Source organism: Catharus ustulatus, chromosome 16, assembly GCF_009819885.2.
Source record: "Catharus ustulatus isolate bCatUst1 chromosome 16, bCatUst1.pri.v2, whole genome shotgun sequence".
NCBI classification, from domain to species: domain Eukaryota; kingdom Metazoa; phylum Chordata; class Aves; order Passeriformes; family Turdidae; genus Catharus; species Catharus ustulatus.
In genome coordinates this window covers 8816647-8833743 of record NC_046236.1, presented here as the reverse complement: position 1 = coordinate 8833743, position 17097 = coordinate 8816647, and the positions used below count along the sequence as shown (strand labels likewise).

General features: G+C 47.8%; 1 long non-coding RNA gene across 1 annotated transcript; it reads right to left on the bottom strand.

Moving 5' to 3' along the window:
- Nucleotides 1-10248: 10248 nt before the first annotated feature.
- LOC117004026 lies at nt 10249-15338 on the bottom strand. The gene is made up of 3 exons (XR_004419574.1): nt 14983-15338; nt 13682-13809; nt 10249-10804 (listed from the first exon to the last, which is right to left on the bottom strand). It is a non-coding gene; the product is annotated as an uncharacterized LOC117004026 (long non-coding RNA).
- Nucleotides 15339-17097: the final 1759 nt, after the last annotated feature.

The window sequence follows — 17097 nt, the reverse complement described above, 5'->3', positions numbered from 1 at the left end:
GTACCAACCCAGCAATGGATTTGTTAAGAGAGGAAGTGCACATCAGACAGCAGAGCTCAGGACAGCTGGAACAAGGAGGCAACACCCAGCAGGCTGAAATTCCCTTGGGAAGCAGCAGCTACAGCCTGGCCAGCCAGTGGCACTGCCAGCAGGCAGTGCTGGACACTGCCAGCAGCATGTGCAAACAGTGACTCAGGTCTCTTGCACACCTCTGTAAGAAACAACCTCTTGGTATAAGGATGGGTTGGTCTGTCTAATCAACCAGAGGTTAGGCAAAGAGCAAAACCAGAAAAAAGGATCATACAGTGCCAATTATTTTTGTATCCTCATTTTGGAGTCTCTCCACCCCCACCTGAGTCTCTGTCCCTTGCAGCCTCCAGCTTTTTCCCCTCCAACATCACTTTTATCACTCCTGCCATTTGGTTTCTTAAGTCTGCCTCATCTAATCAGTGAAAACTTTATCTGTCTCTCCCCAAAACAAAGTCTCAGGGAACTATTTTGGAAGAGATGCCAAAAGCATATCTTTGTGCTGACAGGCAAAGTCTGAGAAACTGCCTAATCATGGTCCTGATACCCTGTGTGACAGTCAATTCAGTGCATTAACTGATATTTTATGGCATTAAAGAGATAATGTAAGGTTTTTTTTAAAGCTCCTGATGCCTAATCTCCGGTGACATCTTTAACTCTGACTGCCAAAACCAGTGCTTACTCATCCACTGTTATCCCCTGTCCCATGTTTTCTGAATGGGAAGTCAAAAAGCTGAACACATTTGAACCTAAGTAAGCATTCACTGACATCAACAGCAGTAGCAGCTATACATCACTGACATGCTTTATATTTTAAGGGGAAATGAGTTTCTTACTCTGTATTTCAGCTATTGCCCTTCCCAGGGAGAGGAAGCAGAATGGGAGTCAGGCAGGGCTGGGGTCAGTGCTGGGCAGGCAGGAGCAGACACAGCAGGCAGATTGTGCAGAAAGAGCTCAAAGTGATTTTCCATAGAGGGACTAGCTTGAACCAAAGGTAGAAAAACTTACCCAAGCATATAATGACATATTATTACTATATAGTTACAGTATTGCAGTGGGTAACAGGATAATGTATTTATAGAATAGATATACTGACCACCTAAACTTTACGTTAGCAGTAACTATAGGAATTTCACACTGCATTCTCCCTGAGCAGCTCTGGGCTGGTCCTGCTCCAAAATGAGGATGTGCACTGAATGCACAGAGCTGCTCCTGCCCCACTGCCCCCACTGCTGCTGCCCAGCCCAGGACCCACTGCAGGCTGTGTGCCATCCCAAAGGAGCCACAGCCAATTCCACCCCCTGCACCAGCACAAGGGGCACAATTCCAGCACCACAAACACCAGCCCCACTCACTGGGTTTGCTCCTGATCATCATGGAGTGGAGATGGGAATAACCAGGCTACAGTCGTTTTTCCTGCAACAAAAGGATATTTTACATATATTTCTCATAACATCATAGCAAATTTCTATCAGTCATTATACAGTTATAGCAACTTATTTTAATTAGTTGTGACAATTAGTTTCATTTTCTGCATGTAGTCTGTTATCCCTTCCTATCCCTGCACTATTTTTCCTTTACTTTACACTTGGGTTATATTGTGGAAGTGGGGCATGAAATATTTACAACCATGATACCCCCAGAAAGTATTGCCTTCCAAATTCAAAAAGTAGATATATTAGATACACTGAAGGCTTTGATTAATGTATTTTAACAAAAAATCTTGTAGGAAAAAAATCTTTGAGTAGCTCTTGCTGCAGTTCTTACTCACGCCCCTGCCAGCAGTGCCCACAGCAAGTTGTGTCAGCACAGGCTGGCCCTGAGCAAAGCTGACAGCAAACACTTTGTAGGGACGGACAGGAACAGCATAAAAGGCCAGAAATGGAGAGATGATAAAGCGAGAGATGGAAAAGGAAAATCTCTCCTTGCACGGCCGCAGGTTGCTGCCAGGAGGGCTCAAGATCTGAGTGATTTCAGAGCTGCAGTGATGCTCAGAGCTCTGCTCCTGCTGCGCTCACGGCTCCCCCAGCCCTGCCAGGACCCAGCGCTGGGCAGGAGCAGGGGAACTTTAAAGGACAAAAGCGAGTGGAGGGACAAAGGCAGCTCTGGTGTTCGGACACTCTGAGATGAGGGATGCGTGTCCCTCAGCACTGAGAGGAGGCTAGAGCAGAGGATACCCCAGTGAGGACAGCCCGGAGCTGCTCTCCCCGGTCCCTTGGAGGCAGCTGCTGGCTCCGGAGCCCAACCCTCGCTCCTAATTCAATGGTGCCACCTAGTGCCACCAGCCCGGCACGGGACAGCCCAGCTCTCCTCGCAGGATGCTTCACCCGCACCCCTTGGGCGAATGGTCCAGCCTGGATCTCCTGCGGACAGCCCGCGGTGGGGTGGGGACATCGGGACACAGGCAGAGGAACAGGGGAAAGGGATGGAGCCATCGGGAGAAAACTCCTGAGCTTTGGGATCCAGGATCTGGGGGATGTGCTCTGGAGGGGCGGCTGTGGAGGCTCCCTGCAGCAGCTGGCTCTGGCCTGACCTTCCATGGTCTGGGCTCCTTCCAGGGAAGAGGGAGACCCTGTCTGCTCACTGCCACTGTCACTGTCACTGTCACTGTCACCGTCACCGTCACTGTCACTGCAACTGTCACTGTCACTGCCACTGTCACTGTCACTGTCACTGTCATTGTCACTGTCACCCTCACTGTCACTGTCATTGCCACTGTCACTGTCACTATCACTGTCACTGACATTGTCGCTGTCACTGCCACTGTCACTGTCACTGTCACTGTCACTATCACTGCCACTGTCACTCTCACCGTCACTGTCACTGTCACTGCCACTGTCACTGTCACTGTCACCGTCACTGTCATTGCCACTGTCACTGTCACTATCACTGCCACTCCCACCGTCACTGTCACCGTCACTGTCACCGTCATTGCCACTGTCACTGCCACTGCCACTGTCACTGTCACCATCACTGTCATTGCTACTGTCACTGTCACTGTCACAGCCAGGCCTCCTCCTCACAGACCCCCACCACATTCCCAGCAGGGCTGGCCACTCCTCAGCCTCCAGGGGATTGCAAACTCATATTGCACACAAGAAATCATATTGCACACAAACTGTAGGTTAAAATCTCACCTTATGGGCCCAGAAAACCTGCAGAGGGTAATTTAACTGTCAGACCTCCCTCAGCTGGGGATTTGTCATCTCTAGGTGGGGCTGTCTGGCTGGAATGCCAGGGCCAGTGCAGATGTGCTGGGCCAAGAGGAGAGGAGCTTGTGGTGACACTCAGCCCAAGAAATTAAGATTAACAGAAATTTGTTTAAAGGGATACAGTATTGAAAATCTTTAATCTTCTGAAATCAATAAGACTGCATCCACTGGAAAAATATCCGTGTGAGAATAGAGCCAAAATTTTGTTACTGTTCCAGAGCACAGCCATGCATACACCAAAGGTAATTTCAACTAAATTAGGGTGAATTGATATCAGCATCATTTCCTCTGCATGGAGGTGGGGATCAAATGTAACTGTCAGCATTAATTAAGGGAACTAGTCACTTGATTGTGCATATATTGAAGGGTTCCCCTGGGTTTCTGGAAAATCAGCCCAGTCTGTGCTTTTCAGGGGTGCACATGACCTGAAAAGGAATCACTTAATTTCATGGCCTCAAGACACAAAAGGGCAATTTCAGTTTTTGGCAAGAGAATGAAGTTGGGTCAGAAAGATGGAGGTGCTCATTTAGATCAAAGTCCTGGACAGCCAGCACAGTGCTGCCAGCTCCCAGATCAATGCCCAGGCTGCTTTTTGAGTCTCTTAATGATTGGAGCTGATCGATGCTTTGAGAGGCTGTTCATGGCTCACCCCATCTCAGCTTCCTGGTGGTGGGAGCCCTGCAAGCTCTGCAAGGGACTGTAAAGTGAATTTGAATGTTCAGCTCTTTGAATGTGTTTTCCCATTTTCCCTGCTGCCTTCTTTAAGCACTATTATTGTTCAACAGCAGTAAATTCATCATCAAGTGCAGGCAGCCTGCAAGGACATAGGGCCAAGAGAAGCTGGCAGGCAGGGAGCACGAGGAAGGCGTGTGAGCAGGTTCAAGTGTTTGTGCAGGTCTGCACAAACATCAACTGAGCAAGGCAGAAAACATCCCTGTGCTGCTGCTCCCAGCACCCCCCCTTGACACCCTGCCACAGCTGCTGGCTCTGCCTTGCCACCTTTCCAGGATTAATGCCACCATAACTCACACCAAACACCAGGATCCTCCCAACACCTGTTTGGGGATAGAGAGGAAGGAACAGACTTGTCAATCCCGCCTATGAAAGGATGGAGAGTTCTTCTGGGGATGGGAATGTAAGGGCTCAGATCACCCCAGCTCCTCATGGCCATCAGCTCCTGACCCTGGTGGGCACAGGCTTCACTCAAACCACACACAGCAATCTGGATTCTCCCCAGGCAGACACTGTCCTCTCCACCTTCCTGAGAGGGACTGTACCAAAAGCATCATCACTTCAGTGTGCAGGCAAAAAGGAGTTTCCCTCTCTGCAGGGGAGGTTGAAGGGAGCAAGGACAGCAAGGTCCACACAGCCCTTCCTAGAGCAGAGCCCAGCTGTGTTAAACACAATGCCGTGTGCATTCCCCAGCATGCAGCAGCTTTAGTTACACTCCTGAAGAGACATTGTGCCCTGTGCCACTGAGGCAGGTGACACAGGTGGCACCCACTGCCCTTCCTGCTGGGTTCAGTGGCTGTGCAGGCAGAGGCCAAAACCCCCCAGACCAGGGGCAGAGTGGAACTGCAGCCTCACCATGAGCAGAGCCATGGCCCAGGGACACTGCTGTGAGGGCAGGGCAGAACAATCACTGAAGCCAGGTAAAGTCTGTGCAGGTTGTTGTGGGGAAAACAAACGCTCCAATTCAACGTGAGAGAGAGTGCAGGGAAGAGGGAATCTCCCTGAAGCCTCTGTTCCACGCCTTTAGCTTTCGGTGGCATCGCAGCACCATCTGTTGGGAATGCATGGAAGCTGGCCAGGCTGCTCCCAGGGATGCTGGGACAGGCATCGTGCCGAGAGAAACCCCAGTGCCCTGCTTCACCCCTCTGGTTATCACCCAGAAGCTGGTAAACGTGTGCCTCCCTCTCTGAAGCCTTTTAAAACCCTTTCAAATCTGACATCCAGCCCACACCAAGGTGCTCCTTCCTGCTGCTGCACCTGGTGACTGCATCAACAGGACACAGACGTGGCCCTCAGCAGGAAAATGTGAAATGCAGGAGCCTCATGAAGAAGAGATGTCAGAGAGGGGTCACAACATCCTGAGCCTGTGCCACAAGCTGCACAGATAGCATGGCTCATTGGAAATTGCCCAGCAGATGACAGATTTGCTCTAAATTCAGCCCCCTGTGACCCTTTGGTTGGACACAGAGCTGATCTTTACACTTGGAAAGGTTGAAACAAAGTACATATGCATTATGGTTTTCTCGTGGGAGATCTCTGATTTCTTGTCTGCAATTCAGTAGGGCAGGCCAGGTGGCACAGACCTCTGTTCTCCCTCCCTTCCCACCAGCAGGCACAGTGCCCTTGCAGCAGTGGAGCAGCCGTGATGCCAGAGCGAGTGTTACCTCTGGAAAAGGTGAGCAAGTGTAGTGGTCCTTGCACAGAGGAGAGTCCACGTTTGGACTTGGCCTGATCCCCTACTGCCTGCCCAAACTGTTCTAAACTTCATTTTCACTGAGAAAAGCTCTTCTCAATGCCCTGTACCAGCTTCAGGGATTTCAGAGCAGTGAACCTGCCCTGGGGCTGAGCTCCACAGCTGAGGCATTGGCTCCACTGGGTGTTCTGTGATGTCCTCTTGGGCTGAGCCCACACACATCACTAAACCAGTACCAGCACTGCCCCTCCTACTGCTGCCCTGGCAGAGCTGCCCTGCCCTGTCCTGCAGCTCACCAAGCACATTTCAGTTTAACATGTCAGAAAAAGGACTGGCTTTCCACAGGCTGTGTCTGATTCACAGAGCTGTGCCAGAGCCTGCAGGGGCATTGCCATGTGGCTGCTGTGCCATCCAGTACAGGGATGCAGCAGGAGCATTCCTGCTCCACTTGCTGTCAGCAGCACCTGCTGATTCCTGGGCAGGCCTGAATGTTCCAGCCTGGTGACCCTCCTTGTGCTTCACTCCCAGCACCTGCAGTGGCACAGGCTCCACTGGACGGCCAGATTCCTTCTCTGCATTCATGCACTGCCTTCCTCCCCCGTATTTCCATTTTATGTAATTGGCCGTGTCAAAAGAGCCCTTACATAACCACAGCCACCCCAGGCACATGTCTCAGAACACATGCAAGCCTCCCCTCTCTGTCAATTGTGATCTTTTGCACATGGATGGATTCAGCCCTTATCCAGGAACTACTAAAAATAAAGAAACCACACTGGCAAACATCAGGGACTCTCAGAGCTTGGCATAACAGTTTTTCATGTCTCACAGACAGTGCCCTACAGTGGAACATAAAGACCTGGGCACAACGCGTGCCAGTGGGAAAAGAATAACTTGATTTACTGAGTCACCTTCCCTGCATTCAGGCAGAGCAAGTTTTCTTAATGAAAATGTTATTTTTTAATCTTTGCAAGTGAACAGAACTGTGTGCAAGCCATCCATACAGACCAGGGACCTGCACAGAGGCTAAAAACACTTTGGACAAAGTTATTTTAATCATCTAAGTGATTCCATTGATTTTCCTGGGCTGCTTGCATATCTAAATTAATCTGAACATTTGCATAACTTTTGCCCAAAAGTTTACTGTCTAAAAGCATTGGCACAAGTCCCCATGAGATCAGCTTTATCACAGGCACAGGGAATCACACTGACTGCTCACACAGATCATTTGCAGGGGCAGAGTATCACTTACAGATGAAACAAGCTGGAGCCTGTTGTGCAGGGGTGAAACCAAGGGGCACTTTGGCACCCACCTCAGGGAAAGCCAGATCAGGGCTAGATAACCATGGCCATGATTTGTTTGCAAAGCCAAGAGACACTCACTCCACCTGACCAGGCACTGCAGCCTCACTTGTCTCACAGCAAGACTTTGGAGTTTCTTTTTCTGTTCATCTCCTTGCTCTGCTGCCACGTCCCTTGTGTCCTTGCAGGTGGCTCTTCTCACCCCTGCCATCAGCAACTGCAAAGCTAAAAGGAGATGGGATCTGATCACATCTGTTAAATTATTTTGGACACATACAACTTCCAGAATGCTGAAGGCAAACAGTTGTTTGTTCCTTTTTATATTCAGCATTTCATTTTACAAGGCTCATTGCAGCAGCCCTTCGACACCCACACAGACTACTAAAGTGCTGTCTGGCTGGAAAATCTTCCTAATTTATGAGATGATATCAAAGCCTTGGACTTGGGAGGCTGTGCTGACATCAGTCCATCTAATGATGGTCTTTTTGGAAGGATCACAGATTGTGTTAGGGTTATTGATGGTGATGGAGTCACCACACAGAGGCCAATCAGTCACTAATCATTTACTTACATGAATGACTTTTCCAGGCCAGCAATTCAGCTGGCACAGAAATGACAGTGGCTTTCTCCTGCTTGGATTTGAGCTGGGCTTTGTCCAGACCTGGACATCAGCTCACTGTCAGCCCCTGGGCAGGACTCCCTCTCTAAGATTCCCAGCAGCGAGGCTGAAGTGCCCAGCAGGTCACACTGGAGATACTCAGCATTTAGACAGAGGCATGAGAGCAGGGAATCTGGGGACAGGAGAGGTACTCTTTGGCACTGAGTTGCTTATTTTGCTAATTTTCCCTTTTATTTTTCTTTTTAAATTATTTTTTTAGTGTAATGGATGCAATTTGAGTATGACTTAAGTTACAATGATACATTTAGACTGTCCTAGGCAAAACTGTTAGGCAATTTAGGCACATGTAGGCAAAACTGTTGTGTTCCTGGTGGAAAAATTCAGACAGTGGTGCTCAACAGCCCTTCCTCACACACAGGTATGGGGCTGGCACCTGGGGCTGGTCTCTGGCTCCTGACTGTGCAGACATCGCCAAACCCACATCTTTGGGGTGGCTACGGCAAGGAACAACTAATCCAGCTGTCAGAAACCACACTGCTCAGTATTTTGACAGAAAGTTTTTAGGCAGCTCTAATGAAAAATCGGGAATCCCCACGAGCCCCCTTTGGCCACTCCCCACCCCTGCCCGGCCGCTTTCCTCGGGAGAGCTCCCTGGATTACGAGCATTAATTAATTAAACTCCTCTCACATTCAGTTGCTGTGAGGTGAGGTCGGGATTTTTGGATCGCTTCCCTCTCGTGTGAGCGCAGCCGGGCCTGGGAGCGAGGGGAGATGCAGGAGAGCAGGGGATGAGGGGCAGGGAAGCACAACGCAGTGCACACAGATTAAAGCCTGGTTTTGTCCTGAAAGCCTCCTGGCTTCCCACAGATCCTCCACAGGACTGTCCTAGGACTAAATGCATGCAGGCTGTGTGTCCTGAGCTGCAGTGGTAGGTGGGACCATAACATAGAGCAAATGCTGTGCCAGATTTACAGGAAAAAAAGGCACAGAACTGTTAATATGAGAGAAGCTAGGCTCATTTAGCTTCAAACAACATCTAAGTGTGTTGATCCTTATGGATTTCCCTTTCCTCCTGATTCCCATTTCCTCCTGAGGCACAAGGACCTTGCTGACCAAACACAAGTTTACCTCTGAGCCAGCCATCCACATTCCCAGGTGTCAAAGTCAGGAACTGGGATCTGGCAGCTGTAGAACCAAACAGAGCTCATCATGCTCTGCCCAAACACACAGCAAGGACATGAGCATTGACATAAATGTGCTCCTGTTTTTGCTGGGGTGGCACTGGGCTGCCAGTGGCAGATGCCAGGGGTAACCCTGCAGACTCAGGGACCAGCACAGGAGGATTCTTTGGTGGGAGGCAGCCTGATGGTTTCAGTGCAGTGCTTAGCAGCAGTTTGGGTAAAAATGTTAAATTCACCCCAATTTTTTAAGTCTGGTTCAGTATAGAAAAGTCTCTTGAGATTGAAACACAAATAATGTTTAAATAACCAATCCATCTTTTGTGATCAGGCACCAGCCTCCCTATTTACCCCATACATCCCCCTGTCTACTCAACCCTGCTCTTAGCTTTTGCTGTGGGATTTTAAATCTGCACTTGCAAATTTTATTTTACCATCTTTATTTCCCACCTTCCATTCCTTTCTCATTATATCAATACCATAGATCAAAACACTGAGATGCTTCAAAAAGCTGTCATGAAACCAAAAGCCCTCTGGCTTAGGAGTCTTCCTCAGCAAGCTTTGTCAGCTCCCCCAGTTCCCAGTAAAGCTGGGTCGAGTCAACTGCACAGCTTGTGACAGCACAAAGCATCCATCTCTGGGGATAAACAAGTTATTTGCATGCTTTTCCACTCTTCACCATCGTGCTTTCCAGCTCTGTAAATAGTAAAACAAAGCCACGCTTCATCCTGCTGGCCAGAGGCCTCCATCTTCTGAGGGTGCAATGGCAAACAACAGGCAACTGAATTCTCTCCCAAATATAAACAAAACAATTATTCAACCCAGTTGTTTTTGGTTTTTATCCACATGGGTGTACAAATCAACCTGCCAGGTTAGGAAGGTATAAATACTGTATGGTACCTGGCTGTGTGCAGCACCTGGACTGTGTCTGCAGGAAGCTGGAGCTCACACACTGCCAGGGGTGGGACTCCCCACTGCCAGCTCAGAGCTGGAAAATACCTGCAGTGCTGTGACACCTGAGGGCCCTGCTAACAAACACAGTGCTGATTGCACCCATGTTTGCAAAATCAAACACCCTGAATGCACTTTCAGGCTCCAACCTCCACCTGTGGCACCCAGCTCCTGCCCTGGTCCTGCTGCCAGCTGGGAGCACTCCAGGGTGGGGTGCACAGCCAACACTGCTGCCCTTCCAGGGATGCTGCAGGGACAGCCTGTGTGCACACATCTCACTTAATCACTGACTTCCTGCCTGGGCAGCACCTCTTTGGATATTGTTCCTTAAGGCCAAGAGTTCATGAAATTCAACCATTAATATTTCCAAAATGAAGTTTAGAATTTTCTGTCTGTTCAGTTCCTTCATTTCAGATCCTGAAGATAGAAAGGGCCTTTTATTCTCCCCTACTGCAATATTGCCCCCAAGAAAGAGCAGAAACCAGAAGAGCCTGGAGGAACATGGCTTCAGAAAAATCAAATGTCCTCCAAAGCCCCTTCCAATATCAGCCAGATTTGCAGCCTGAACCTGAACAAAACAAAATCCCTCTGCACCATGTGGGAGGAACATCAGCTGGCCAAAGGGAGGGGGAGGAAAAGGGCCACATTTCTGCAGCTGTGCTTGCTAGGTAGCTTTGCTAATGATGATTTAATCCATAGCCCCACTGGTCTGGCTGTGTCTGGTGGCACTGAGTGCTGTCTCACTGTGAGTCTCAGACTCTCCAGTTTTCCAGCTGGCTGCAGTGAGGACGACCTGCCCTTCCATAGCACAGGGGAGGCAGAGAAAGGGCCCAAAGTCCTGCCCAGGAGGCAGGAGGGAACACATTTGAGCTGCCTCTTGTCAGCAGGGCAGTGGCTCCTATAAAAGCATCCTGACAAGTGAGTGTCTCTGGCCTTTCATTGCCTCCCAAAGTGTGACAGCAGTGGCATCCTGCACCAAAGACAGGGGGGGAAAGGTGCAGACCTTTGAATTAGGAACACCTAAACCTCTCCCTCATGGTGAGCTCCATGAAGAAGATGAAAAGGCTTCTGACCTCAAACAGCCAGGCGTCACCTGAAAGCGAAAAAAAAAAAAAAGACACTCAACTTTCTGAACAGATTCAAAGTCAAACTACTGATGGCAGAACATGCTGCTCTCTGCCTACCCTATTTCAAGGCTTGGCTGCGAGTCAGTGGCGTTTGAGCAGCAGCCAGCTGTGCCTGAGGATCCCTGGGGAGCCCCAAGCCTGGCTGCTTTCTGCCCACGCCTCTGCAGTGTCCTCATCTCTGTGACACAGGCTGGATGCTGTGCTGCACACTGCAAGTCACGGCTGAGTCTCCCCAAAAAGCAGCACCTTCTCCCAAGCTGCCCAGCTCAGCTGGAGTGGTTCCCCCTCTCCTCCCCAGCCAAAGGCAGAATTCCTAAGGACAGCTGCCAAGGAGCATCCTGCATCCACAGCACAAGAGCTTCACCCTCCTTCCTCAACCTCAGTCAAAAATACTGTGCCTTGACCAAGCTCCAACAGCATCATCTGTGTCAGCCCTAAGCCATGGGCAAATGTTCACCATCCTAACACTGAAATACAGGAGCAGTTAACAGTGCCTGGTAACTCTGGGGCTGTTTCTGAGGGAAGGCACAGGAGCAGGATCAGCTCATCCCCCTGGGATGTCCCTGTCACCAGAAACATCACCGAGCCCAGACAAGCTTCAGGTGATGAAAACTGTAATGTGGCACAAGACTTCCTTTTCGACCTTCAATTGTCCCTGTTGCTGAGATCACAGCTTCTCACAGCTTGAGCAGTCCCTTTGCTGGATCCATTTGTGACGTGTAATGTTTTTGCCCAAACTCCATTTCCTTCCTTCCAAAGCACTAAGATTTGCTAATGACTCAGTCTCAATAAAACACACAGCAAGAACCATCAAAACACATGTGCAATGCAGGGATAAAATTCACAGGCTACATTCTTTAGGCTAGAATCTTCACTCCCCTTTATTTTCCCTCAAAAAGAATATTAACTCAGACTCGGTCTCAGTGCAAAGTAAATCTACCAGCAAAAGAGAAGTTTTAAAGGGAATCTATCTCCATGTAATAAATAAAAGTGATGGATGGGACTGCAGAGGCTGTGATGGCCCTGCAGAGCCCACGCTCCAAGCCTGTACAGGACTTAGAGCAGCACTGCTCCCCAGCCATCCTCTGCCTGAACAGAGATCCCACCAGCTCTGAGGAAATCACTTCTGCAGAGCGTGGGTGGAAAGCAGAGAAGGAAGCCACGGGGATTTTTTCTAGCTCAGCATTCACAAATTTGCAAAGAGCATTTCAGGCAAAGCCTCATTTATTCTCAATGAAGATGGAGAGGCTGTGGTTTCTCCCTGTTGGTGTTTGAGAACTGGCCCCAGGGTCTACCTGGTTGTGAACCAGAGCTCTTCAAGTTCTCTTGACACAAAATGGCCTTGAAGAGCTTTGCTCTTTACAACAGTGCACAAGAAGGGAGCAGGGAGGTGACTCTGGGGCAGGTAAATGGCATTTTCTGTCCTGTACAGGGTGGAGACTGAGACTCAGCATCCTGTATTAATCCACCAGTTTCAAAAGTCTGCCATGATATGCATTTGAAATCTGATCCTCAGTTCTTTGAAGTTATGCTTTTCACTGAATTTAGGGGAATTTCACACAGTCTCTAATCTCTCTGGTTTTCTTTTTGAGCAGCCACTTGCTTTCATAAGACAGGCATCCAGGCACTCAGTGTTCTCTAACAACAATAGAGCTTGTAAGTGTCCAGGCACAAGAACAGAGTGAAGGGAAATAAAGGTAAATTATAAACCCTCCACCAAACAAATAATTCTAATTTCTAATTAGAAATAAAAATATGGCCACTTTGCATAAATTCAGAGCTAGGGATTGACTCCAGATGCAATCCAAAAAGTTTCACTTTAAAGTGCATGAAATCTATTTTTTACAGATGTGAACTAAGAGGCTTATGGAAAAACATCCATAAAAAACTCTTCTTTAAAGTTTCAGTACGACATGAACTGGAGGGTTACTTTAGACATGCTTTCAGCAGCAATACCCTTGTGTAACACCAAGTGAGCTGAGGATAATTGTAATGAAACAGCCTCCATGGCACCAGCTTTCCTCCCCTATCAGCAATCCTGCAGGATGCTGGTAACACAGCTCAGTTATGTAAGAAAAAACCACAGATTTTTGGAATTAACTCAAGAGAGTGGTGCTCCACTGGAATAACAGGTGCAGTTCAGCACCTTTGTACAGCTCAGAAGTTATTCTGTGTCAGAAAAGTCACAACTGAACAATGCATTTCAGGTGCTGCAGTAACCTGTTCTCAAGTTGGGGGGAACAGGGAAGCACTTCTCAGAACAAGGAGAATAAACCACCCTGCAAACCCTTATTCCAGCTGTGAATCCAGACTTGCTCAGATTTACATCAGCTGAAATTCTGGCCCAAGGACTGGCAGAAAATGAGCTATCAGTGACAGATGGAAGGGCAGGACAAGGGCAGGGCTGAAAGAGCTTTTCAGAGCAATTCTTTTCCCTTCCTGTAAAAGCTGTGGCATAGCTCTTCAGTGAAGGTCCTTTGATTCCTGTTGAGCTCTGCTGGTCAATACAAAGATGTGACCCTTTCTTAAGGTTGTCCTGTATCCATGGTCTAATGCAGGATAACAAATATTTTGTTTCCTCTTTTATGTTTTCTCCTTTCCTTTGCTTATTGGTTATGGCTCAGTTTGCCATGGTTAAGCTTAGTTAAATTTACTGGAACCAGCATTTACCCCACGTGTTCACTGTGATGAGAACCTTGTTTCCTTTGCATTAAAACTCCATTAAATTTACATGTTTTATAAATAAGGAAGTATTCCTGGTCTACCTCCATTTACAGAATTACCATCCTCTTTAGAGTTAGATAAACCAGGAACATCTCAATGTGCAATTTCTAAAGGCAAACCTGAGTATTTAATCCATCGGTTTCTGAGGCTGTTCCCGAGATCCTGGTGAGCTGCTCCCTGGCCAGCAGGTGACAGTCTCAGCAACAGAAACCCTGAGCACATCACCAAGAGGGGATTGTTCAATCATCTGCGAGGATACAAACGTTACTTTTTTGCTTTTAGATACATAGACAGTCCACAACAGGGGAAATATTTTTCATCAAACATGCCAGTAAAGAAAAAGGCCAGAAAAAATTCTGTGTGTGATTCCCCAGTTCCCTGAGGAGCTATTGGAGATAAGGGCATTAATGACACTGCAGAGGTACCAGCACCATTCTTAGCAGCATTCAGAAAAAACCCTTTACACCTCAGTGTAGGTGTGAGACCAGCAGAAATAAATAAAAACACTTATAAATCAAGCCTATTTGAAGCATAAATTCATTCAAGGGTGGCACAGTTTTTCTGGCTGATATCTTCAATGTGCTGAGGAGGGAACAGGATGTAGAAAATCCCTGTGTGCATTGGAGGTGACTCTGACAATCCCTGCAGCAGGCACCCGAGGAAACCTCACTGCACCCAGCACCTTCCAGAGCGGCACACCAGAGGGAATCTCAGGGCTCTCCAGCAGAAGCTGATCTTCTTGGCCATGGTCACTATCTGACACATTCAGTTTTAAGGAAGTTTTCTCATGCTCAGAACAGAAAGCCACAAATCCATTTGCTTGATCTAATTTATTTTAATACAACTGTGACTTTGCATGTGCAAAGGTCAAGTATAAACATTTTAAATCTAAATGGTTTGGCCAGTTTGAGATTTATCTAGTCAGAGCCTTAGAGAGGCAACAGCAAAAACTCAATATACCAGAGATATGCTATTTAAATACCAGTCTCTGGTGGTTTTCCTTGTGAAATGAAGATTTGAAGGTGTGCAAATCCCCAATCATAAGGATTTTAATCATGTGCCTGGTGTCACAGACCATCTTGATTCCAATTGTGTTTTAACTGAATTTTACCAGCTGCACTAAATCAGAAAACTTGTCCAGGTTTCTCTACAGTTCAGAGAAAGCATTTATACATTACTAGTGTGACAAAGGAATGTGTTCAGAAGACAACAAATATCATATTGACTGCATTGTAAATCTCACCTGCATCACTGCTCCCTTGTGCAGCTCAGAGCTGTGACTGTCAAATGGAGGAGACTCCCTTCCCACATAGTCTGTGTCCAAACATGTGGTGGGGTGAAGCACAGGAGAGGCTGCATTTATTACCAAACAGAAAAGGAATTGTTAGTAGGTGCACTGTTGTAAAAAGGGTGTCCTTACCTTGGTTTGTTTAACCCAAGCTGACAAAACAGGTGTATAATTTGGATTTGAATGTGGATGTGACATCCAATACTGTGGCCATTTACCCACACTCGGTCCTGAAAGCACTCTTCTTTTGTGCCATGGATAAAGGTTTTTCCAGATTATCTTTCTCAATAATGTTTCAGTAATTCTTTCTTTCTCTGTCCTCCATGCATCCATGTCCTTCCTGACACCCATCTTTTTCTTCATAGTGATTTAAAGATTCTCCTTCTATCATTTCCCCTTCTTTTCCCCACTAGCCCCATTTGGTGACTCAGACCCATTTCACAGAAAACTGTGGAGAGCAGACCTGTCCTGGGCAGTGCCAGGAGCGACCTGTGACACCCTCTGCAGTAACAGAGAAACCATCTCAGGGTGGTCACACAAATCTCGCTGTCTCCTCGATGCTGCCAACCAATGGGAGCACCAGGATTTGGATCCTGCCCTGAGAAAAAGCAGGGCAAGTATTAGGCAAACTAATCACGCTGCAGGGATTTGTGTAAGGAAAAGTACCTCTGCTCAGGGCTCAGAAATGGTGTGAATCAACCACACACCATTGCCAGGGGCAGATTCACCTGGTATCTCCTTATTCTCTTCTGTCATACTCATTACTGCAGCATCTCAACCTCTAGGAGCAGATACCAGAGCCTGGTTGAGGCACAGGGTCTGTCTCAGGGCAATCCAAAGTGATTTACACAGGGCTGGCTTCCCCCTGTGCTGTGCAGCCCTGTCTGTGCCTGGGGCCTCTGCACTCTCCCTAATGCAAACAAAGTAATGCAGACTTAATGATCATTGTCATTTCCATGTGCCCACTGCTGATCTCTTAATGAAATATTCCACTTAAATTGCACTGGCACAAGCACAGTCCGTGCTGGCAGGAGCTGCAAAACCAGAGTACCCAGTGAAAAGGTGCTGCAGTACAAAGGAAAGCTGGTAGTGAAACACTGCTCCACCGTTTTTGTGCCTGCTCCTGCAATAAACACAACACCTGCCAGGCTTTCTGAAGGGTAAGGAGAGAACAGAGGATGGAAATTGCCTTTATCTCAGGTTGGGATATGGGAAAACCAGCTGAAATGAGGATGACAGACTGTGGGGATATGGATGTGGCATTCATGGATGGGTGAGTGGTGTCCACTCAGTGCTGCTGTAACAGCCTTGTTCCCTCCTGTCAAAACCTGCTGCTGCAGGAGAGAAACATTGGGAACAGGCAGCACCACACAGAGTCTTTGTTTACCTATTGTCACAAGCAGTAAACCAAATATTGGTGGGGGGAAAGCTAAAAATCTGTTCAGTGACCCAATGTGTCTTGTAGGAAATAGGAGGAGTAAAATTACTGAAAAGCAGTGGGGTTTTAAAAGTTGACTGTATTGTACACTGAGCCCAAAATAAAAACAAATAGATACCATACATATTCTTCATTATTCCAGAGCTGAACAAAAGCATTGAGCTTACCTTTCTTTAGGCCATCAGCTCTTGCACAGTTGCATGGCATAAGTGGAGGTCTTTAAATTTTGCCTCTACTTTGGCCTTGCACACCTCACCCCTCCTCAGTCTCCTCTAAGCACTGATCACATGCAAGCAGCCTCTGGCCACAGGCACTGCAGGGTCCCAGGAGCTGATGGAGGAGCAGAGAGCAGCTCTGAAATCGGGGAATTCACACAGTGTGCTTGGGTCACAGCACCCACTCCACCCTTCTACCTTCTCACAGAGAAATGCTGAAGGTTCTGATGAGCTTGTGGCTGACTGATAGAAATACTTTTCCCCTAAATAAAAGCCTATTTTAAGAGCATATTTTTTAAAGCTAACTAGGTGGAAAGTAATGCAACAGGAGCTGTGATTTAAACCAGCTACTCTACCAAGTCCTCCTATAATTTCCTGGATGATTTGGAGTCCTGTCCTACATTTTTTCACCAAGAACTGCTTCAGCAGGAGAGAAATCAGCCCTATTCAGTACTGATCCACTGGTAATGGTTGAGAGGGGCATTATCTTCCCCATTCTATCAGTACAAGGCAAAGGGGGGAGGCTGTTTCCTTCAGGGAACCAGGGCTGTGTTAGAGACACAGGAAGAAGGGAACAATGCCCAAGATTTGCAT